Below are 23,980 nucleotides of genomic sequence, written 5' to 3' on the forward strand. Positions count from 1 at the left end.
TCGAAAATTACTTTCCCTGCTTCTGTGTAAGATAATTTCTCCCTTACGACATTTTGTTGTGTGGAATTGTGAACCCGTCAGATCAAACATTATCTGAATCCGTTTGAAAAAGCACTGCAATCTTTTCAACTATGATTGGTGCACTGATTGCTTTTCCATTCTCTTGAATGGATTCTTGAAGGTCTAAACTGCTGCATGTTCAGTAATAGACATGTTATTAGAAGCAACGTAGTTAATGCGGCACACAAGCTTAAAGTGACACTGCAGATTTGATGAAACATTGAGTTCCTCTGGCTTTCTTCCCAAAAAAATGTCTCTGAAAATGCATGCCAGTCAGCTTACACATCTGGCAAAGGGCAAAGAAAGACAAGAATATGTTATGCACCAAGTCCTTGCTCTCCTGCAAACATAAAATATACTTTTTTGCAAAATAGCTTTATGCATTCCACAAAAATAAAAATATAACATCGCTAGACTGCCTTAAATAATTAAGAATATCAGGGATGCTATTTAGTGATCCTACAAACATATTGCATCTGCATTTCCCCCCTTCTGTTGATTTCAGAACTATGTGCTTTGACTATTGATTGCCATGTCAGTTTCGGTGGAAACGACTGGATGATTATCTAATTACTAAATTCTGGAAACTTGACTTGGATTAGAAATGTTTGCAGGATCAAAGAAAAATGCTACACATTACTGAGGAGTCTGCAGTGAGAACAGGAAGAGGCTGCCCATGGGATGTGTCGAGTGAAGCAGATAAACACGCAACCTAAGAACTCAGCATCTCACTGGGTAATTACAAGGGACTTCAGGGGCTCTTTGTGGGAAATGAGTTGTGCGTCATGTACGAACACAGTGAAACAGTCTCTGGATTTACTAGATCCCGTATCTAAACAGAAAATAAATAAAAGAATGCTAATGTAGCTGTGCCACGTTATGCTTTCCACTGATTTTATACAATTAGTCAAGGAAAACCAGACATGCACAAACAAGGCTATAATGACCTGTTACACTCAGGCAGAAGTTATCAAGGGAAAATTTATCTTAAGGGTGTACGCTGGTAACGTTTTATTTTTTCCAGCTCAGTAACATCGAGAGCAGGGAATTAATTCAAAGGAGATGGCCTCGCTTATGATTTACAGTTTGCTTTAATTTCGTGAAGCCAGTGAACCACTTTACTGTATGTGAATAAGATGTAGGGGAAAAAAAATCTGCCATTGTGCACAAGTATGCTTAATGAGTTATATGTTCAAAGAAGGAGCTGGTCTGCTCTGATCATGACAGCAGAGACGGTTTTCTCAGACTTCCTGTGATGTTAACTCATTCTAATGCTGGTGTAGCAAAGGCAATCAGTCCCTTGTTGGGCATTTAGTGTTTGGCTTCATTTCAGTGTCACCTTCTGGCTCATGGGCTGAATGGAGCTTTACTACTAACTCTCCAGCATAGCAATGACACAGAAAGGACACTAGAGAGGTCTTGCTGATTTCCCTTCACACCATTTTAACCTCTACTTCAACGTTTCCCTTAAATACATATTTATGCATTGGTGCAAAAAAAATTGTTGCTTAACCACATTTCTTTTCTATCATACAGTGTTCTTCATAAACTACAGTTGTGTTTTTTTATTTAGTATGACTGGATGGGGCCTTTGACTGATCTCTGCAAATAAACACGTGAGTAAACAGAATATGAAAACTTTCAGTTGATATAAAAGTGAAGTCAGCATTAGACAGTAGTGACTGTTCAAAGACAGAAAGAGCATACTAAAGCAAGGGAGACTGACATAGGAGCTACTGTGCAGACAGCTTTCAAGCAAGAGCCAGTGGAGTAAGAACAAGGGCCATTCCCCCCTTTACCCCTCCCTTCTTTCCTCTCTGATCTGACCCTCACCATCATCCCTACTACTACCCTCACACCCCCCCAACTCCACCATCCCCCACCTTTACCTGAGCCTCACATTTCCCAGGGGCCATTAAACTCACTGGCCCTGTTTGATTTAGGCAGGTCGGGTGTCAGTGTTCGCTACAAGCCCATGGTGAACCATGAATAATGGATCTGCCACGGGTCTGAGTCCCCCTGGGACTCCCAGCTGCCCCCTTCCCTCACTCCTGCTGTGACTGGAATAGTCAATGTCCCATTAACAACAAATGATTCATAAAGGTTCTCACTGCCAGCGCACGAGCAACAGGAAATGTGGAAGAGAGATAGTTAACGGGAGACAGATACCAGAGTCTGACGCACAAATTCTAACACGTTTGTGTCATCAGTGAAGTGACAGAATGGTTGGAAATCTATGCATTAAAGCTACCGGACATCTGGCTTTGTTGTAACAGGCAAAGAGGAGACTTGTTTTTGTCTCCGAGGACGAACATCTGGGTTCTGGGCTTCAACGAATAACCAGCAGAACAACCAACAGGTGGTGTTCTGATTTACAAAGTTTTCGAGCTATTTGATGTAGAATTCTATGATGTTCTACACAGGGTTCCCTCTGCCATTGAAAGTCTTTATGTTTTTAAAGAGGCCTTACAGCAAGACGAATTAATGGAGCCATTTGGGCGACACTGAGCTCTTAAACTTACAAAAAACACCATGTTATCCACCCACTGAAATGGAGAGATTTTGCTTGACAAGTACAATAAGTGCTGCCAGCTCTCTTACACAAATATGTTAATAACAGTTAAAACCACTGTGAAAGAAAAAGTTATACAGTTTAATTTTTTAGAATCCAAAGAAAACCTCGGCCTTCAGAAAACTCAAAGAAAACTCTGTTAGGAGTATGTGAGGGATAATGTAAAAAAAGCAGCTGCATTAAGAATTTCAAGACTTCCAGCTTCACTGTTATCCAGGTCATGAAACTGAAACTTCCATCTTGAGCTTCTGAAATCCTGTGGCTTGTTTGCATAGTTTGTTGCCAATCCCCTGCTACATTATATACCAAATCTGTAAAGGCTCCGCATTTACAACGTATTCTTTGAGTTTATGATTCACGTTGAAGGACAGTTTTATCTGCACCAAATACCACTGGTGGAAAGAAAGCGCTCCTGCTGCCTACTGTCTTTTTGTTCAAGACATGCTTGTTTACACTTCCTCTTCTTTTCCCCTTATTTTTCTTTTTCCCCCAGGTGCAATCTTGGAAAAACCACAGTAGCTCCTCCTTGACACAACATCCATTTGAAAAGCAAGTAAGAGCTTTAAAAAAACAGTTCTTGCTTTACTTTAGCCGGTTGCCGTGCACACTGCTGCACTGCACATCAAACAGAGAATCTGTGTCATTTACAGTGTGATTGAATCTCATCGTAGAATAAAATAAAACCTAAAACACATTTATATGCTGCTGGTGTTACAGCACAGCCATCTGGATTAAATGCAGTTTATCATGGGAGTGAATGTGGCTGGATGAGGAACAATATCATTTAGATTATACACCATCGTAGGTTGTGTCTTTCTGTACAGCCTGAGCGATAAATTAGAAACAGTGTTTTAGTATCGACTGAAAGACGTAGATGCTGTAGTATGTATTGTTGGGTTATCAGCAAATTTGGAATGATATAAAGTACATGAATACTTGGTTGGAACAAGGCTTCGTAATTCTTTCCAGCAATGCTGAAACACTGTCAAGTAAATGCACCATATGCATCTCATATCGCGCAAAACACTCAGAATTTCACAGCAGATTATCCTCAAAATCGTCGTGAACAATCCCATCACGGACAGGGATGTTTGCAACGGTGGTTTGAAACTGGTTTCTGATAATCCACAGCAGCTACACCAGGTGACATTTACTGTACACCCCGCTTTGTCATTTCACCTACAGCTCCCTTTCTCTCTTTTGCATCGGTCTGCTATTTCTCACTATCTGCCATGTCCGCCTTTTAAATGTTGAAACATGACCAGGACGAACCAGGCGACAATTTCTTCATCATGCTGCGGCTGATACCTTCCTTTTTCCCCCCATAGCTACAAAAGGAAAATAAATTTGTTTATCTGATTTCCAGATAGCTGGGATGAATTTAACCACCTGTTGTGGTGAGCAGTGGGATGCTGTTTCGATATCAGGCGACTTGTTTGCCTCTTTAATGTGCACCTGGCCTCGGTACAATCGGTTCTGTCCGGCTCTCACTGCTTAGATACATGCTTAGTCCAGGAAGAAGAGCTGGCAAAGATAAGTTCACAGGGATCATGCATGTAAACATAAACACATGGAACAGGTGACGGAGCATTATTAGCACTACAGACAAACAAATACGACCCCAAGAAACTCAGAGGCTCTATCTTGCTTGCAATGGCGGCCACATTCAAAGGACTATGACAGGTGCATGTGCAGTTACTCAGGCTGACAAACCAGTCATTATGGACACCAAAACCTTTCAGACAGCACAAAGACCCGGTTGCACGCAAACACATGCGTGCACACACACAGGGTTTCATTGTTTTTGCATCAAACATTTTTACAAGCACACACACACAAACAATCACACATTCTGAGTTGAGAATCCATTACTGGGACTTTACATGAAGCCTGCAATGGCAGATAATCCCCCCATAAGTATGCAGGTAGGAGGGCAAAGACTCGTATAGCTGGAACCTGTCTGTCAAATCACATCCCCACCATTAATACTGCAATGGAAGAGTATGGAGGATAATAGGCAAAAAAATTATGCTTCTTCACTTTAGAGTTTTGAGCTCGGGCACCGTTCAAACAAATATGCTCTTTGAAGTCCATACGAGTCTGAGTAGGTGGTCAATGCAATCTTAAATTCAGTTGATTTAAGAGTGGGATATCATCTCTAATTCAAATGAGTGTTGAAATAAAGAGCAAACGTTGCTCTGGAAGACCCAAGGACTGAAACAACATTTCACTGGAAGCAATCTCACATTTCACAACATACCATAGAGTGCATAGCAATGAAAAGAAGCCACCAGCATTAGATAGCATGTAAAACTACACTTACATGGCACAAAAAAAAAAAAAAAAACAATAAAACATTTCCTCTAAAATGAATTTTAACAATTGGCTGTACTTACATATGTGAAACAGCAGAGTTTGACAGTCAAGTGCTTTGTCCAGTCATGAGGATCCTATGAACCTATAGGATAAAATTCAACAGGGACGTATGTTAGAGACGCTACACAGATGACGCCTTGGTTATCTAATAAATCCCTTGTAGATATGGCAGCAGTTTTAGTGTCAAAAATACATGTAAACTTGGAAGTTGTGACAGACAGATTGAAAATGTCAGCTGCCAGTTTGACTGTTTGTTTACCATCTCTCAGTTGTTGAATGCTGGACTGAAACACCCATACAGTACGCCAAGACTGGGAAAAAAAGGGGAGGGGGGAGAAGGTTTTTCTGTCCTCTGACATCGGCAGAAGAAAGAATGCTTATCTGACTGACAGACCTTGTAAAGTTGAAAGGATTGACAGAAACCAAAACAAACTGTGATGCGACAATGCTGGCCAGTGAGCCACTGGCAGACAATGGATGGAGAGGTCGATTGTTTGCTAGGAGGAGAGAAGAGAAGACTGACTAAAGACTGAACTGTTAAACAAAATCGGCTGGATGAAATGCAGACTGGATTGCTGAAAAAAAAAAACCAACAACAACCTGACACCTAAAGAGAAAGCAGACCGGACAAGTAAAATGCTGGAGGGCGAGTTAGTAATCTCACCTTTCCCTTTCTGCCTCTTCAGTCTCCTAATAAGCCCACTAACTGGCTGAGGAAGTGAGGCACACTGAACTACAACCTGTCATTTGAAACGAAGGCTAGATAGATTATGTTTTAGTGGCAAATGTCCTTATCAATACAAGCTAAAGCAGCCTCAAGCATAATTGTCCTGTTTATCAGTTCTATTACAGGCCTTCTAGAGGCATCAAGCTAGGGCAATAAATAAAACCAGGTACTGTAGAGTTACAGTGCAATACCCCATCTCACTTGATAGATCTCTAATAAACAGTGCATCCCTCACAAAAAAGAATTATGCTATCTATTTCAATGTCTTCTAGAGTGCAACATCTCCCATACCAAAGCAATTACCAGGAGAGCCTGATACATGCCACTGTCAAAGCCATTATTTATAACTCGCGTTGTTTAAAGTGAGTTTCATTGTTATATTTAACATTTTTTATCACAAATGGCAGGCCGTTGCCCGTACTCGCCAATGGAAAAATTGCTTAAATACTGAAAGGAAAAGTGACTAAGGTAGCAAAAAAGCATTTGATGCTTGTGATCTAATTTTCTTTCGTGAAAACTGATATGCATAAAGCACTGAATAGTTTAGGGCCACAACACATTTTTTGATCTGCTGCTCTGTAGTTAACCATCCAGACCTCTGTCCCCGAGTCAATAGAAAAAGTTTTTAGTCTTTACATGCATATATCTTGAACAAACTCCCAGAAGGAAGTCAGCAGGTGCAACTCTCAGTTCTTTTAACTCAAGGCTGACTCACCTTTTCAATAAATCAAATCTGAGGCTTTTGTATATTTTAAACTGCATTGTAACCTTTACTTTCCTGATTTTATTTTATTTCTATTCCCTTTTTCCACTTTTAATTGTGGTCCTTTAACACTTTGTCTGGATGTTTTAATGTTTTATGTCAGGTGCATTGAATGGCTGCTTTGTTGAAATGTGCCATGCAAATAAACGTTTCTATACAATGCAGTTTTGTACTGAAAAGCCAACAATGCTGAATTCAAATAAAAACATGTCACAGGTGAAAAATAATAGAGATGCCAAAGGATTCTCATTTGACATTTCCATCAGTTTGGGAGAACAAGAATATGGAACTTTTAATGTTTAGCTTAGTTTTCAACAGATGCTGGCTCTATTCTGTCCATTTTCTGCTTGAAAAACAACCGCCACAGACTTATTGTAGGGAATTTAAAAGCCACGACTGGGCTGAGAAGAAAAATAATAAGCTCATAAAAACAATTTGGCAGGGTCATGGTTGTCCTAATAACAGAGATTGCACTGACAGACCATCCAATATCAATGTGCAAGTTAAAATGAATTAATTTTCAAATAAAACTGATTTCAAAACCAGTGTTTTGCAGTGTGTGTGTGGAACAGCAGATTTTTCAAATTTTCGAAAAGAAGAAAAACTGAGAATTGAGGTGGGTTGGCAATAGTCAGTTGGCTACTGCTCGTGCACAAACGACTCTTGCCAAAACCTCTATTTTCTGATGAAATACAGAAAACATTGCAGGGGATGAACCTATTTTGACATTGAGCATCATTGTCGCAGTGAATTAGTAGGTACGGAGAAAATAGCTTTGAAACTGAGAGCAAATTGATTGAAAAGAGAGAAGATGATGAAGTAAAGAGGACCATATCATTAATATCATTTGCCGGTAAATCCAGGTTTCCTCGGTTTTCCAATCATAGCTGATGCTCGGAGCCAAAGCGGTGCTGCGAACTGGGACGGCTTCACAATCCCCTCGCTCAGAAGTATTGTTATGTCTCTTGGGTATTATCTTACAAAGCCCATTATGCTGCAGAAACAAAAAGGAGACACAGGCCTAGAACTGTAGTAACTCTGGTGTGCATGCCAACATACATACACAGCACACACTGCCACATGCACGCACGGCAGTTTAATCTTTGCAAAGATATGTATTATCAGTACAAATCCCAGCGTGCTCCCGGATTACTGATATGTGTGCATGCAGCTGTGCACCATTAAAAACAGATGTGACATCTTCATATCATGAATTCTCTGAGACAGATAATGCGAGTACAGCAAATTCAGCAATGTGTAAACAATACATAAAACAGCCAAACACTTACACCATATAACCCACTGGAGCTTATAATTTCTTGCGGATATTCAGCGAATTAAGCTGGTAGAGTCATAATCACTGGTGCTGTCAGAGGCATATCCACTTGCTCATTCATATGTGAGACTGGTCTCCCAATTTTTTTGGTTAAATGAGCTCCCACAATATAAGTACTTGCACTGTGCATGAAATAGCAGATTGCACTGCTGTTCTGCAGTTAAGACTAAACTGCTGCGGTCGCCGGAACCACTCTGGTAAGATTGTGTCACTTGCTTCTTTAATTTCCAGCCAACCACCATCCAGTTCAAGGGGACATTAGAAAGTGTGGCACATCCTCTTTTAATATATTAGCACCAGAGCTGCTGCAGTATCATTTACTGTATACAGAGAGCTAAAGACTACTGAGGATGTGTTGTTCCAGTAAGGGAGTACATTTATGCTCAAAATGACACAACCGTGGCGGCTGTTCAACTCACACTGCCATGAATCTTCATCTAAAAGCTCAACTTATCTATGTTTTAGAGGCCAGTCAACACTTTGCAGTGAAAAGAGCTCCAGCTCATGGGAGACAGAACTTTCCAAACCATGCTGGCAGATCTGCTTTGTAGCCTTACTAACTTCGCTGGCTGAGCCTCTGAGAGATTTAGGGGTTTTGTAGGATTGCAGATCTGTCAGGGAACATAAAGATACAGGACGGTATCGAGTGTTACATTCATCCAGTCTGATTCTGATCGTGTCGTCTATGTGTTAATACAGAAGCACTGATAAGAACGTTGGGTGACCACGACCTCAAAGCATCCCTCTGCATTTGATTAGAATTGTTTTTAGCTAAGCTTTATACTCATTAAAATCTTGATTTCCCTTTTTTTCCTCAAGTTATTGCCTTTTCACTTTGCTTCCACTGCTTTTAATTAGACCTTTTGTATGCCACTTTTATTCATTCTACACGTTCTAAATTAAACTTGTCCCTTGCCCCTACTTTTAGTAAACTTGTTTATGCACTATTCTATCTTTATCCTTTGCATCTTTTTTTAAATCTTTTGCCTGTAAAGAACTTGCATTTGAAGGTTCTTTGTGTATAATACAGTGATGCAGAAATAAACTTGCACTTACTTGTCTCTCATCACCTCTCATCCTTCCTCCTTTTTTTTTTGCAAACAATTCTGTTATTTTAATTGATTTTCTGAATTTTTGTTGAATTTCTTTGCTGGTTTATTGCAACATTTCCCTACGCCTACATATTGATGCTTCTCTTTAGTTTTCTGTCTAGTAAACTCATTTACAGGTCTTTACACATAACCAAACAAATCATTTAAGTTAAACCAGTTAGAAAAGATATCATGTAATGCAATAACTACTGACATATTTGAATTGTACACTAATCAACATTTTACATGTTATGTACAGAAGAATATATGATGCTGTGAAGGAGGTGCCTCATGGAGTAAAATAATATAATCTTCATTATATTATACATATACATTTACCACTCACTGTGGTAAATGTGTGACTGATGACTTAACTTACAGCTACAAGTCTAGGATTCAGAACCAGTGTTTCTAGTTTCAATATTCAGCAATCATTTACCCAGCCCTACATGTACAAAACTTTTGTTGTTTGTTCACAAATGCTACTAGCTGTGCACATTTGGTTGATACTAACCAATGACATTGTAGGCATGTGTGACATATAAAAGCAGGCCTTTTAATATCATGGCAATTTAAGCATTTGCCTCAGCAAAAATGAAAAGAATGAGCAATTTCAAAACGGCAAGCCATAAATACCAAAAACCCAATAGCCAAATGGATGGAGTGCATACCACTTGTGAAAACACCCAGCAGCAGTCGAGGCCTGCAGCTGGAGCTTTGCTGCATGTCTTTTCTCTGCTTTCTTTTCCGACGGTCTCTACTGCTTTTGGGGGGTTTTCCTCTTTCCTTTAATGTGTTATACAGCTTCTTTGTGCATTTCTGCAACTTTACAAAGCCCAATGTCTACACCAAAGGGAGTTATTCTCCTCCACAGAAAACACTGCGCTCTTTACCTGCCAAAATACGTCGTTTGAAGTGCAGCCTTTTCTTACCCATTTTCTTTCTGTTACTTGTTGACGTCACCATATAACACATTTGCATGACGCCTGCCTTGTAGCAAGTTTGGCACAGACTCAAACAAAAGATGAGCAGCATTTCTGTCTGCCAATATTTCCTCACTAGAGCCACTTCTGGAACAGTTCTGTCTTTCTGCCTATAATCATGTGTAGATCTGGGTTATGGTACACAACCAATGTTGTAATTTCTTGCAGATGGGCATGCAAACAGGTACAGACACCTACAGATGATTAGTTGTTGCTGTCCATCTTTTAGAGGCTGTCGAAGTTCACTTAGAAGAATTCATTGCATACATGCGTAGTAGGTCATACGTGCATATCCTACACATTTATGCTACTGCTGAGCAAGCTGACCACGATTGTCCTTGTCCTTTTGGGTTGCACTTGAACATGTGGAAAAGAGTCCTTGCGAACTCTGCCTGACTTGGGGAAACAAGAAAATTTATGTCACAGAGTCCCGAGTGGACCCTCATGTACTTGTGGAGATGGAAAGTATAAAAGTGGTCATAAAGGGACATGAGCTAAAACAAAGCAGACAAAGGGTGAGAAGAGGTGCTACACAAATGCACAGAATGAGAAATATAATGCGTTGCTTAGGAATCTGTGAATGTGGCCTTCACCAGGCATTATACACCAACATTAACTTTAGAATTAAAGCTTAAACATTAACTTAAGCCTTGCTGGCTGTGGTGATCCCATGGTCTTGTCAGAAACTCTGAACTTTGTTTTTCTATCCGTTTTGAAATACCTAAACTACCATGCTTAAAGCTTAAGAGGATGTTTTTTCCTGTACCAAGATATAAAATACACTGCAGTCAATTGTTGATCTAAATAAATCAACAACAAGCACAACATGTTTACTAAAATTTAGAACAGTTTTACTAAATCTGCAGTAGAATAAGCTTTGGTTTGGCTTTGGAACGTTGACGGCCATTTAGCTAACGAAGGAAATAGAAATGGTTGCTACTCATACAGTTTTAAAGCCCTCATTGCTTTAAAATACTAATTATTTCCATTTAAATTTCTTACAGCGTGACAGTGTGAGGAGCTACCTTATCTTTTTTTTACATCTATCTGTCTGGTAAGCTGGTAGTAGCTTCACATTATGAGGTGTGAAAGCTGGAAATAGGAGGAAGACCTGCAGTGGTTGAATGGAAGACTAAATTATGGGCCACACTCTTTCACCAGGGCTTAAATTGGACAGCGGAATAAACCTTAATATGTTATGACTATGACTCAACATGGCACCTCAGTGGTCATTAGGCAGACAAATGATGGTCTGGGCTCAGCAGAGCTGAGGATCATGGAAATGTTGCAGGTTATTGCAAGAGACCAAAAGAACCAAGAGAAAGAACCAGAAATATCCTCCATCCATCCATTTTCTGAACAGGTTTTACTGTTCAGGGTGAGTGGGGCTGGAGCCAACCCCAGCACGTATTACAGTAGAATATGAAGACAAAAAAAAAACAACATTTATACCTGCAGGGAAGTAAATGTGCACCTTCACTTGGATGCCTTTGGACTATGGGAAGAAAGCGCAACACTAGTAGGAAACCCTACACACACGGAGAACATTCAAACGATACGGAGAAATAAACCGGGCCGGGTGGCGCAATCGAACTCATCTTGTTGTAAAAGCAGCAATTCTAACTGCTGAGCCACTATGAATCACAGATACCAGATAGAAAGAAAAAGAGAGAAATGGAGAAGAATTACAATGCAAGTCAAAGATGAAATGGAAAGAGATTGAGAGCACAAAAAGAACAGGAAGTTAGACAAAGAATACAGAGACAGACAGATATAATGCCTGTTGTTATAGAACTGGTAACTATGGACACAATTTCCAAATGCAAAAGCTGATCTCTTTTTTTTTTTCCTTCAAATGCTTCACTGGCAAAAGGGGGAAGTAAGTCTACTCAACATATCCAATTACAGTCACTCAAATGCAAAAAGAAAAAAAACATTTAAAATGTCCCACATTACACATCAATTTCCATTAATTCAACTTAATTTTGGTGACATTTAGGCCGGGTTATTAGCCGTCAAGCGTTCACAGCACAATTAGAGCACTGAAACTCTACTCAATAAGTGAAATTTCACTTCTGTGTAAGTTCCTAATTGTCTGCATCCAAGGGAGTCATGAGGATTATGTCAAAGTTTCAGGACTTCTTAACAACACATCTTTTATTTATACCTACTCGGGTGAATGTCTGGGGGTTATTACTGAATACTGTTATAATAAGAGGTATTGTAGAGATTATGGTTTTCCTATTGAAAAGCAAAAATGAGTTAGAACTCTGCTTTATCACATATTTGTCTGGTATGCTGAGCTGAAGGCTTTGCTGTCTGGCAGAGACAGCTCAACCGATGATTCCTGATCATAATCTGTGATGCAGGATGATTACTGAAGCAGACTGACCCCAGTGCACGTTGGTACCATCACAAAAGAAGCCTAAGGGAAGGAAGTCATACTGATGGTCATGGAGATTTCTTGCAGAGTAAATGGTATTTATCTGAAGCAATGTTGAATTAGAGCCCAAATTGGTTGACTTCTGCAGGCTAAAGTTGCCAAATGTTTACCCAAGCAGGAAATGTTTTCAAGGGAAGAAACTTTTAAATCTTTCAGCATGGAGGCAAGCCATATTACTGCGTGATGAATCTACGTGAGTGATGTATCTGTGCGTGTATACAGGCTCATGCACTTAGCCGTGTGCAAGTTGGTGTATTTGTGTCTGTTTTCTTGCATGCCTGAGTGTAAACATGCTTTACCCAGCAAAAGCTAATACCATTAGTAAGAATGTACAACTATCCCCAAGAGTGCGTTCTCAATGAATAATTCAGCAAACACATAAAAAGTTAAAAATTTGTCTCCTTTTCTGCGTTTGTGTGTGTGTGCGCGTGCTTGTGTGTGGCAGAAAGCGGAAACGCACAGAGGAGTACTTCAGAAAACCATGAGCTCATACCTAAACTACTCTGTCCCTTTCTCACAGAGGAGCATTCTCCCGCCACAATCAAACGTGTCTTTTTTTTTTTTGCATCACATTATACACATTATATTTTACGAGGGGATCATTTTCTCATGCCCGACAGAAATTTTCTCAAATAGCTCCGTATCATTTTAACCACAATTATTTAAGGCTGTCTTTTCTATTATGCCTCTGCGAGGTGCCAACAGCGTCACATTGGAAAACAACTTAGTTCCACTCCCAAGGAATCCCTTAAAGGGCTGTAATAAGAGTTATTACTTTGCCTGGAGGAAGTTCTACCCATGTAGAGTGCAGACACATTTCTAAAAGCTGCCACTTACCACACACCTGCTGTTTCTCTGTCAGTCCAGACACATTATAGCTGCTATAGATTATAACAGTGCAACATTTTGTACACTATCACATTCTACTCAGCTTGCATTCCAGGACTCGCAAGTCTCCTGCGGCTTGTGTGGCTTTATCCTGCAGCTCACGTGGCAGCCGGAATTTATATGATAATGCAACAAATATACCCTGTTCCTAAAATATTGAAAACAGCCACGCTATTCATACACTACATGGCAGCATAGACTACAAATGTGAGCTTCCCTGACTCATCGCAGTCTTGGCTGCCCTTCGATAAACTACAATGGCAAAATTGCAAATGAACAGTTGAAGAGTGACTTATGAGAGTGATAAAAACAAAAACATATACACTACACTGGAAGTCTTTTACATATCTATTTGAGCATAATTCATTGAATTCCAAAAATATAAATAAATTGGTGTAGTTATCTCCTATGTCCACAAACCAGAAGTTGCACTTTTTTCTGTATCTTTCAAAGCAAAATATCTCGACTATTAATTAGGGCAGGACCCGAATATCCCAATATTCGTTCGCTACGGCACTATCCGTATATTAATTATGGTATCAGAATAACCCCCCCCCCCCCCCGCCGTCGGATGTCACCGGGCAGAAAGAATATGCAGCATTACTGTCTTCCCTCTGCCTTCGGCCCACATCGGCTCATCTTGCCCTGTGATCACATAAACACATATGTCTATAACATATACACACATGTCGATGTGATCACCCCCTCCTCCCCCCAGACGAAAATATTCGGAGCTCGTCTCTTCCCTGCGCCTTCGGCCCTTTTCGGCTCCTTCCGCCGTGTTCTTCGGCTCATTTCGGCTCCTCCATTCGTGTTTGTAAACACCACCCGAATGGCCGCGTGGCTGCCGACTCTGACGTCACGCTTCACTTAGTTGCATAAACAAAAGACAAGATGTTGAAGACCGGTGTTTGGGAATTCTTCAGTTTAACTAAAGACTAAACGAGGGCAAAATGTGGACCCGGGAGACCAGACGAACGGATCCGACTATTCAGGCCGTCTCCGCCGCACGAACCACATGAACCCACCTTGCCTCCAGTGCTCTTCACTGGTGTATGAATGTGTGTGAATGTTGGTGGTGGTCGGAGGGGCCGTAGGCGCGGATTGGCAGCCACGCTTCCGTCCCCACCATAGTGAGAATGTGTGAGTGTATGGCTGAATGGAAGCAATTGTTGTATAAGCGCTTTGAGTACTCTGATGAGTAGTAAAGCGCTATATAAGAGCAAGTCCATTCATTCACTATTCGGGCCAGCCCTACTATTAATTGTGTCCTGCCACTGACTTGTGGGAAAAAAAAAATAGCAAAAGCAAAAAAGTATGAGTTCTAAATGTAAATCTTTATTGTAACATTACAAAACTATTCATCACCTCCCGTGTTAAAACTGCAAAGCAGAAAGGGGGAAAAGGCTACTGTTAGCAACTGACATGTTAGCTTTATTTTGCAAATATTAGCTCGCTTTGCCAGGCTAATTTGTGGAACATAATGGTCGGGCTGCACCATCATTCTGCCATAGGGATGAAAAAAAGAGAAAAAAACGCTCCAGCTTGTTTGCATTTCTTTACATTAATCACACTCATGAGGTTGGCGTTAAGCAAAGGATAAGGCTTCTGTGTTCCTTCCATGTATAAAATATAAAAAACATAACAAGTAGTAACTGGTGGAATATTTGGTGGTGGAAAATTTGCATGCAGAAAGAAGAGCAGTGCAACTGAAATAGGTAACTAATCGAAAAGAAAAGGCAGAGCTGCCTTACTGGACGATCCAAATCCTCTGCAAAACTTGAAATATCATCATGTTAGTTTACAGCAATGTACATCTGGTGAGTCAGACTACGCTACACAATCATGCCTGTTCCACTTTGCATCACCTTTATGACTAATGTTAAATGCTGGATGTTCTTTATTAGATAGTCAACTTTACCTTCTGACTAAATATCACGAGTGATGTCTTAATTCCTACTCTCTAAGGAGTAAGTGCAAAGACAGCGGAGGCCTCTCAGAGGGGCTATGAGTGAGAATGTGCAGGTGTTTCATATAACATGTGAAAGAGCCATGACACACAGCTGAAACATACAATCTAAAGAGCATAGACCAGGATTTTACAAATGTAAGACTGCTCATGTGTGTGCGTGGTAAATAAAAAATGATGTGTATATGACATCTGTTCACTCTTGCCACACTATGCCACAGTTTGAATTAGATTACAAGTCAAATAAGCAGTTTTAAATGCTTATAAAATACAGCACCAACTTAGAACAAACAGTGGACATATGATGCAGCTGTGCCATGTGTCTTATTGCTTTAAGGACGTGACATATTATTGTTTGCCTGTTGCCTAAAAACTCTTATCCTTGTGTCTCTTTCTTGCCTCCTTTGCCTGCATCTCAGCTGAGAGCGACTAAGCCGTAAGGAGAGGAGGCAAGGGAAGGTACTGAGGATGTACCAACTGAGAAATGAAGAGGGGCAGACCTATTCATCAGCCACAAGATTATAAACCTTCCAGAGAGAGATGAGCATGAGAAAGAAGCAAGAGAAAGACAAAGACAAAGAAAAGTAGCCAAAGCCTGTATTAGCCACTCACTGGAGCCAACTGTCTGTTGCTAGGTTGCATTACCAGGCACTGAATGAAAAGCTTTGGAGGGTAATTTTGACAAATATACAAATTCTGTATTGATGTTTGCTCATTCATCCATTGTCTTATCCGCTTATTCCTACTCAGGGTCAGGAGGTGCTGGAGTCCATCCCAACATTAAATTGTACAGAAGGCAGGAAAATACCCTTGACAAGTTGCCAGTTCACAGATGGACTGACATAGACAGACACTGGTTTGCACTCATTCACATCTATGGGCAATCTGTAGCCTCCAATCAACCAAACACGCAGGAATTTTAACCATGGCAGGCAACTGGGACAGCTGGAGGAAACCCAGGACCGTGGATCACTTGTCCTGAGAGGCAGTTGTACCACAAAGTGACAATACTGCATGTTTGTTTATGTTGTGTAAACAGAAAGCCAGCGAAAATATCAATTTTACTCACAATTCATAAAATAATAAAACATGTGCACCGATCAGCCACAGCCCTTAAAACCACTGACAGGTGAAGTGAATTACATCGATTTTCTTGTTGCAATGGCACCTGTCAAGTGCTGGGATATATTGGGCTGCAAGTGAACAGTCAGTTCTTGAAGTTGACAGGTTGGAAGCAAGAAAAACGGGCAGCAGAAGGATCTGAGCGACTTTGACAAGGGCCACATTGTGACGGCTAGACGAATGCATCAGAGCATCTGCAAAACGGTAGCTTTTGAGGGCTATGCAGTGGTTAGTACAGACCAAAAGTGGCTCAGGAAAGGATAACTGGTGAACTGGCAACAGGGTCATGGACACAAGAGTTCAACATTGAACGTAATGAGTGAAAACTGACTATATGGGCCAATTTACATACGGTTTGAATTTTACTACCAGCTACATATGAAGTATATTTAATGCCAGAGCCGTACACCATAACAGTAAGCTATGAATCAATTTCAATGCTAGCCCGTACTTTGTACATATCATCTAGCTTATCATACATGTATCCAATTGTGTGTTATATATTCCTTGTTCCCCACCCCCCTCCTCTCCCATCCCTCCCCCTCTACCCCTACCTCTCTACCTCTTCTGTCCCTTTCAACCCGCCAGCCAGCAGGCAGATGGGTCTCCTCACATAAAGAGCCAGGTTCTGTTCAAGATTTTTTTTTACCCTGTCAGAAAGGTGTTTTTCTTGCCACTGTCACCTTAGGGCTTGCTCTGGGGGTTCAAGCATATGGGTTCTGTAAAGCGTCTTGAGACAATTTGACTGTAATTGCATGTAATTTACTTCTGCAACAAATGGCAGCACAATGCACTTTTGGAAGGATCTTGATCTTGGTATCCATGCAGATGTCACTTTGGCACATACCACCCACCAAAACATTGTTGGAGACCAAGTACACTCCTTGAAGGCAACAGCATTCTCTGATGATAGCGGCCTCTTTTGGCACAATAATGCACCAAGCTGCACTGCAAACATTGTTGACCTCCAAATTCCTCAAATCTCAACACAACCAAGCATCAGCAGAAACAATTTGGTGCCTGATACCAAAGGTCACCTTCAGAGGTCTGGTGGAGTCCATGCTGTGATGGGTCACAGCTGTATTTGTGGCATAAGAGAGACTTACATAATATTTGGCAGGTGACTTAAATAGTATGACTGATCAATGCATTATGAGCAACAAAGGGTAAACAATATGGTATTTCTACCACCTTATCCTCTGGAAATAATTTTGTTTTTAACTTACTAAGCCAAGATAACTCATTAAACGGGCCTATTTTAATAATGAAGTATTTTAAGGTCTAGTTTTCAGGCCATCTAAACTACAGACAAAGGTCCTTTCTATTACAGCTGTACCTGACTCATTTTGTAAGTCTTTGAAACTGACAGCCCATCAGAAATCTAATTTCAGGGACACTCGCTGTCAATGAGCATCTTCACTCTGCAAAAATGTCACCTTATACTGCCAGTGGATAATCGGAGATAAGACAAGAGTTGAAAAAGCACAAGATTTCCCTGTCAAACCCAATGAAATTCATTTTTACTGGCACTGCAGTCACTTGCAGAGCAGAGAATAAAATTAACTACTAGTGAATGTAGAATGTTTACTTATTAAAATGACCCCAAAGCCTCCTCTCACACTGAGTTGTATGCATAAATTTGAAAAGAGGAAAGCAAAACAATATGATAATAACTTATTCTTCTTGACATCACCTCTAATCCTTTGTTCATTTTAATCTCGCCGATGTAAAAAAAAAAATCCCTTTTTATCTGTGTGTGTTAACGTGCACGAGCATGCAAGTGTGCGGTGATTCACTGCATTTGTGTGTCTCAATATATATCAAATATTTCAGCCTCAAAATGTGGATGACTTTCTCTACCTTGGCAGCCTTCATCCCTCCAAAGCCGACACTGATGCAGAAATACACCACCACATAAGCTCTGCCAGTGGGGTGATGCCAGACTCCGAGGAAGAGTCTTTGTGAACCGTGACATCCAGGTGAAGAACTGCCTGTTTACAAAGCAGTTGTTCTACCCACTCCAGCGCAAGAGACACAAACATAGACCGACAGACCAGCTAAGAACGCAGACTGGGTACACCTGGATCCCATCACTGGAGATTGAATCCTGCCTCCAGGAAATCATGCACATTAGGTAGAAAGAATGAGGAACAAACAAAAGCACACTTGGAGAGCTGACCATAAAATATCTTTCTTCAACTACCAACGGAGCACTGTCCGTCAAGTGCAACATGTTCATCATTGTGTTTGTGCTGGTTTATCCACAGCAAATATTGATATTTTCCCCTGTAGTGCATGCAAGTTCTGAAGCAAACATAAAAAAAACACCATAAAATGTAAATATAGCATGTTTGTCATCTGATCTCTGGCAATGCTGCAGTTATGATGCAAAAATAATTGCCATATCTTAGCAACTGAAACTGATCTGCCTAAAAATCACTCTTAATTCTCTGCACATGTATGGTTTCATTTACAATACATTTCTCTGAATTCTCCTTTGGCTAAAAAGGGCTTTAGAGACTGCTCCCATGTCAACAGATTTCACTGTGCATCACAAGGACAGATGGACTCAGCAGCTGTCTGAATCTTGTTAGTGTCCATTTTCTCCTCTTGTTGCTGAGCTCTTTGTTGTTTCGGTCAGGTTGGGAATTGTAATATTGTGATGATTGTAACCTTTAAAAATGTAACCCGGGCAATGGCTTCTCAGTTTCTGAGTGTAAATAAAAAATGATTCTAATTAACAGCAAAACCTTTGAGTAGCTTTCAGTTGTAAGGCCATCAAAACATCCTTGTGATAAAGCGGATTAACAAATATGTTTAGCATTTAATAGCGTGGTTATTTTAGAACTGCATAAATGCAAAAATGACAGAATGTTAATATACCAGGGGTTTTCCTTATATCATGCAAGCTTTTAGACTTATATCTTTTTTCTTTTCTACAGTTTGCATGAACATTGAAAATGTTTCCAATAATAATTAATAGTGTGACAGTTTAGAAAAAACCTCAACTTGTCGTTTTTGTACGCTTGTAACTTTAAACAATGATGATGTGTCGTGTTAGTGATGGCATGAGGTGCTAATCAGAGTGTTTTTGAACTCTGGGCAGGGCTAGGTTTCCATTTACTTCCAGTCTTTATACTAAACAAGGCTAAGGGACACTAAATATAAACACCCATTTGCCATGATTTTATATTTAATGTACAAAAGTGGAAGCAGTATAAATCTTCCATCCAATCATCCAACTCCAAGAAAAGCAAATAATCTTATCCAAAAATTGTTCCTTTTAACGTGAATGACAGGATACCAAACGATGATAACATGAACAGCAGTGTTGACTCCATGACTCCAGGACAGGCGCTGGCTAGCTCGCTCTGACACAGCTACAACAATGACCAAAAAAAAACGGCATTAGCAGCCTATTTCATCACAAGCAAAAAGCACAAAAAAAAAACTGGCTGAGTTTCCTCAGCAAAGCCACAGTGCTCAAAAAATGTTGGATCAAAGTGTTGCCTGGAACCCTCTCCTTGAAATCAGGTGCAAACAGGGCTGGAAAATCAACCATGGAGCCTGTCCACAGCCCTCAGCTCTCTATCTCCCTCTAACTAGTGATTCCATTACAGAGCTCAAGCGTTAATATGGTTGATGCAGTCCCTGCCCAGAGGGGGTAATGAAGTGACTAAGGGCTGACCGTTCCTGACCGCCGACAAGACAGCAGGTGTGTGCAGTGAGGAGTGTGACTGCGGAAATGTGTATTTGTGACTGTGTGTGTGAGAGAGATAGAGAAAGAGACAGACAGAAAGAGAGATAGAAGTGAGTACACTAAGCTTGACAATGAACTAGGCACCTAACCACAAGTCCAGATCAATTAGTTGGCCTAATCGGACCCTTCTCTGTTATCCATAAAAATCCCCAGGTTTACCCCATATATCATTACAGTCACATCACTGCCATCCATCAGCCCCTTTCTCTTTCCATCACTCTTTCATTTATTCTCTCTCTTCCTATATCTGTCTAAGTCATCTCTTCTTTAACACTACATTTATGCGCCAGCTTGGTAAACGGTAATCAATGTCTCACAACGGTGGACTGCTTCATCTAAACGATTTTTCAGGAGGGTGGTGTAAGTGTGTGTGTGTGTCTGTGTGTGTGTGTGACAAAGAGAGAGAGACTATAAAGGGGACAGACAGAGGAAAAGGAGAGACGGAGGGAAAGAAGGGAGCCTTTACTCTCTGCACACGCATGACGTTTTGTAAGCTTACATTTTGTGTGTCTATGATTTGTGTGTGTTTGAGGGGGGAAAAAAGGTGTGAAAAAGCCTGCCTGGAATTGGCACTGACTCCAGAAGCTCACAGTAATGCATTCACTTTTGGTACATAAATCACAATCAGCCCATTCTGCCATCTGGGTTACTGCTACACGGCCCTTGTAATGTAAACGCTGGTTAGACCACCAACTGAATAAATGAGGAGTCCAGGATACAAAGCAGATACGTGTCTGTAATGGACAGTAAGATAGCAAATGTATACCTTTTTGCCTTCTTTTCCTTTAGAGAAATGTTTCATATTCTGTGTCGCCTACTAGCTATGAGATCATGTGTGTGCACATGCATGTTTGTCGATCAGGTGAGCATAACAAATGTTTAAAGACCTTTGTGATTGAAGTCAAAATGTTCACAGTGGCTGCATACCTAAGACGGGTTTCGTGGCTAAAGAGGTAATCTGACACAATTACAATAAAAGACCCCAACTAGCGCACCCTGAGGCCATTGCAAAAATTCCACCTGCATGCAACACAAAGTGGAAAATGTACTTCAACTTGATAGAAATCTAGAAATCCATTTGATTCACGTTTAAGCTAATAACTAGCTATGCAATTCTTCCTTAGATCTGCCTGGAGTTTTGCTGATCTCCACACCGACCAGTTTTCATCCTGAAATGTAACCTACGTAATCAATTTTCCAAACACAGGGTCAATAAAGGTTATGGTCCTCACCCAGAGGTCCTGTCTCTTTGACGGATTCCTGTATAGAACAGCACCTAATTGGAAAATTAAAGTCATTGATTGGCCACTGGGACAACAGGCATTTCTCTCACTTTCCCAAACACCAATTAGCTCACGATAAATGGTAAACTGAGGCATGCCACGGGTCTCACAAACACACAAGCATTTCCCTTGGATGCATGCACACGCACACACTCGTGCATACACAATGATGCGCACAGGCAAGAACAGAGACACCCTTGAGGAGAAAACTTAAGCATTTCTAACCTCAGCCAAGGTCACTGAGTAATATCCAAGCGTAAAGTGTACTGTAACCCCACGGTCACAAATCATATTCTGCAATATGAACTACATGTACACACACTGTTGGGAATAGACTGCATGTCACTCAGATACCACAAAGATGAAGGTTCTGCCTCCTGAAAAAAAAAAATATATATATTAACCTGAGATGAAAAGGCTTTGATCAATCCTGTAGTTGAAAACAATATATTTCAGATTGCAGGAAGCCATGAGCGCAATTGATATTATCCCATGATGAGCTGCAAGAGCTACCTTTCATCTGTCTCATCAGCAGCTGTTTTATGAGCCTAACAAATGTCAGATGATATTTGAGCAAATGTAAATGTCATGTTTTCAAATTGTTTGGGCGGTTGAGTAATATAAATCAATAGCAAAAAAGAAACTAAAAACTGGAGGCAACAAAGCGGAATGAAATGTCGAGAGAGAAGAGAAGCAGATTTCTAAGAGTCAGTAACTGCTGAGACTTGCATGTTGCCCAATTTTTGGAACTTGTCCAGCAAAATGTGTTAAACCAACAGGATAGAATTTGCTGCCGATACTAATTTGATCTGTGAATATCCACTTAGATCCACATAGAGACTTAAAGTGATTTAAAAAATCAAATAGAAATTACTAAATCTGAAGTAATCAATGGCTAAACAGGAAATAAACAGAAACAGGAAATAAAAAGGGGAGAAATAAAAAAAGAACCAACATTATTTGCAGCTCTTATCCTCTGTAATGAGACTTAACATTTTAATCTACAAGTGCATTTGTGAAGGATTACAGCGAGATTATTATGCGAATTCAGCATTGTTTCCACATTTTAAAAAAACTGTTTGGACGTTAGCGTGTGCTTTTAAGTCAGCACCCATTCAACAGTGGCACACATCCAACTTCCCCAAATGCACCCTGTTGGCGCATCAAGTGGCTGCAGTCCTCGGAAAACCCATCTCACTGTGCAGGAGGTGCGTGCAGTCATTTTACACCCCTGTAATTTCATTTCTGAAAGTCGAAGGTGTTGTTGCTGCCATTAGACCGCTCGGCATACTTACACACACACACACACATCCTCATGATTGCAGAATGCTGCACATTTACACCACTAGAGCATTTGCAGCTCTACAGTCATACAGCCACACGAAGCGCACACAGTACACTACTGCTGCCCAATCTCACTGGAGATTTTGGTACAATAAATGTACGCAGCGCAGTTGTGAATGTACAGTGTTGTCGGAGCGCCAGCTACCATCGGATACCTTTATTTATTCTAACCACTAACAAGAACTCTGGTTACTGTTTAAATGATTTAGGATGATTGGAATCACGGCTGATCTCCTGCGCAGCGCTCAGCTCCGACTAACCTGCACTAAATGTGTGACAAGTGGCAACAAGTTAGGTGGTGCCTTGAAATAAAGATAATAAAGGTTCGGTATAATGCAAAAAAGCGCTCATCTCTCCAAGCACACACGCGTAAAAATAAGCAGCACAAAACCCACTGTGCATGTATGCAATTTCCTCTTCTATTGCAGCACACACAAAACTCCAACAGTGCAATGTCTAAAGGCGTGAGGGAAGTCCACTGGAGTTGTATGTCACAGGAGCATGCCAGCGCACAGCCAACTTTCCCATTAAATGAAAAAAAAGAAAGCGCCCTCAAAGTCGTACCTTTGTTAGCGTGTGGCAGAAACAAATGGGTTTGCGTCGACAAGTTGCAGAGGGACGCGGTGGCGGGTCTTCAACTTGCCGCTCCTCCAGGAATCAAAGGTATACGACTCCCAGTGAGATGGAAATCAGAGGAACAGACGCTCTGTGCGCCCTGTCTGCAACCGCGCTGCGAGTCTGGAGTCTCCGTTCCGAGAAGCGCAGGGAAAGGAACGGCAAGCCGCTCACGGCACGGTGCAGTGTGGAAAGCCCCTGGTGGTGATGGAGGGAACCTACAAATGAAGTGGACGAGAGAGGAGGAAAGAGAGAGAGAGAGAAGGGGGAGAGAGAGTGAGAGAGGCATGGACATCACTGGAGCCACCAATAGAAAGAAAAAGTTGAAACGTGTGTTTTTTGCTTTGAAACCCTCCTTTCACAAGTCATATTCTCTGTGGCACTCATATAAACTTACTGGATTTCCTAAAGATGGATGCCATTCTCCTGATAAAAAGACGTGTAAACTCTCAAACAAATGGTGACTTCCCCTTGAAGTACACCCAATGATTCTGAAATGATGGCAGGAACACTGCACTGTGCATCACTGCAGCCTTTACAAACACACACTGGAGAGGACTGCATGCAGCCGTTTGTCTTTCCAGTGACTAAAAACATAACAGAAAAACTGTGCTGAAACACAAACTGAACCCCTGATGTTGAGAACTA

The 23,980-nt window shown here is 40.9% G+C and overlaps 1 protein-coding gene across 3 annotated transcripts in view; it reads right to left on the reverse strand.

Moving 5' to 3' along the window:
- LOC110955062 (cadherin-22) overlaps nucleotides 1-23,547 on the reverse strand; it is a 167,337-nt gene extending 143,790 nt beyond the window's left edge. For 2 of the 3 annotated variants that reach the window (XM_051948353.1, XM_022199935.2), the window contains exons 1-2: nucleotides 23,282-23,547; nucleotides 5,029-5,090 (exon numbers count right to left, since the gene is read on the reverse strand). The gene's annotated coding sequence lies outside the window, so the exon portion shown is untranslated. The remainder of the gene's footprint in view (nucleotides 1-5,028; nucleotides 5,091-23,281) is intronic. The other variant, XM_051948352.1, reaches the window with a different exon arrangement.
- Nucleotides 23,548-23,980: the final 433 nt, after the last annotated feature.

This window comes from Acanthochromis polyacanthus, chromosome 5 (genome assembly GCF_021347895.1).
Source record: "Acanthochromis polyacanthus isolate Apoly-LR-REF ecotype Palm Island chromosome 5, KAUST_Apoly_ChrSc, whole genome shotgun sequence".
NCBI lineage: Eukaryota > Metazoa > Chordata > Actinopteri > Pomacentridae > Acanthochromis > Acanthochromis polyacanthus.